The sequence below is a fragment of the Physeter macrocephalus genome, chromosome 11, assembly GCF_002837175.3.
Source record: "Physeter macrocephalus isolate SW-GA chromosome 11, ASM283717v5, whole genome shotgun sequence".
Lineage (NCBI taxonomy): Eukaryota > Metazoa > Chordata > Mammalia > Artiodactyla > Physeteridae > Physeter > Physeter macrocephalus.
The window spans coordinates 129192161-129194022 of record NC_041224.1 but is presented as its reverse complement, the minus strand read 5'-3'; positions in this window follow the sequence as shown (position 1 = coordinate 129194022).

Here is a 1862-nt window from a genome sequence, read left to right as displayed (position 1 = left end):
TTCCTGGGATAAACCCCACTTGATCATGGTGTATGATCCTTTTAATGTGCTGTTGGATTCTGTTGGCTAGTATTTTGTTGAGGATTTTTGCCTCTATGTTTATCAGTGGCATTGGCCTGTAGTTGTCTTTCTTTGTAACATCTTTGTCTGGTTTTGGTATCAGGGTGATGATGGCCTTGTAGAATGAGTTTGGAAGTGTTCCTTCTTCTGCTATATTTTGGAAGAGTTTGAGAAGGATAGGCGTTAACTCTTCTCTAAATGTTTGATAGAATTCGCCTGTGAGGCCATCTGGTCCTGAGCTTTTTTTTGTTGGAAGATTTTTAATCACAGTTTCAATTTCAGTGCTTGTGATTGGTCTGTTAATATTTTCTATTTCTTCCTGGTTCAGTGTTGGAAGGTTGTGCTTTTCTAAGAATTTGTCCATTTCTTCCAGGTTGTCCATTTTATTGGCATAGAGTTGCTTGTAGTAATCTCTCATGATCCTTTGTGTTTCTGCAATGTCAGTTGTTACTTCTCCTTTCTCATTTTTAATTCTATTGATTTGAGTCGCCTCCCTTCTTTTATTGATGAGTCTGGCTAATGGTTTTATCAATTTTGTTTATCTTCTCAAAGAACCAGCCTTTAGTTTTATTGATCTTTGCTATTGTTTCCTTCATTTATTTTTCATTTATTTCTGATCTGATCTTCATGATTTCTTTCCTTCTCCTAACTCTAGGGTTTTTTTATACTTCGTTCTCTAATTGCTTTAGGTGTCAGTTTAGGTTGTTTGAGATGTTTCTTGTTTCTTAAGGTAGGATTGTATTTCTATAAACTTCCCTCTTAGAACTGCTTTTGCTGCATCCCATAGGTTTTGGGTCGTCCTGTTTTCATTGTCATTTGTTTGTAGGTATTTTTTGATTTCCTCTTTTTTTTTCTTCAGTGATCTCTTGGTTATTAAGTAGTGTATTGTTTAGTATCCATGTATTTGTATTTTTTACAGATTTTTTTCTTGTAATTGATATCTAATCTCATAGTGTTGTGGTCAGAAAAGATACTTGATACGATATCAATTTTCTTAAATTTAGCAAGGCTTGATATGTGACCGAAGGTATGATCTATCCTGGAGAATGTTCCATGAGAACTTGAGAAGAAATTGTATTCTGTTGTTTTTGGATGGAGTGTCTTATAAATATCAATTAAGTCCATCTTGTTTAATGTATCATTTAAAGCTCGTGTTTCCTAATTTATTTTCATTTTTGGATGATCTGTGCATTAGTGAAAGTGGGGTGTTAACATCCCCTACTATGATTGTGTTACTGTCGATTTCCCCTTTTATGGCTGTTAGGATTTGCCTTATGTATTGAGGTGCTCCTATGTTGGGTGCGTAAATATTTACAATTGTTATATCTTCTTCTTGGATAGATCCCTTGATCATTATGTAGTGTCCTTCATTGTCTCTTGTAATAGTCTTTATTTTAAAGTCTATTTTGTATGAGATGAGAATTGCTACTCCAGCTTTCTTTTGATTTCCATTTTCATGAAATATCTTTTTCCATCTCCTCTCACTTTCAGTCTGAATGTGTAGCTAGGTCTGAAGTGGGTCTCTTGTAGACAGCATATATACAGGTCTCCTTCCTGTATCCATTCAGCCCATCTATGTATTTTAGTTGGAACATTTATAATCCATTTACATTTAAGGTAATTATCAATATGTATTTTCCTATTACCATTTTCTTAATTATTTTGGGTTTGTTATTGCAGGTCTTTTCCTTCTCTTGTGTTTCCTGCCTAGATAAGTTCCTTTAGCATTTGTTGTAAAGCTGGCTTGGTGGTGCTGAATTCTCCTAGCTTTTGCTTGTCTGTAAAGGTTTTAATTTCTCCAT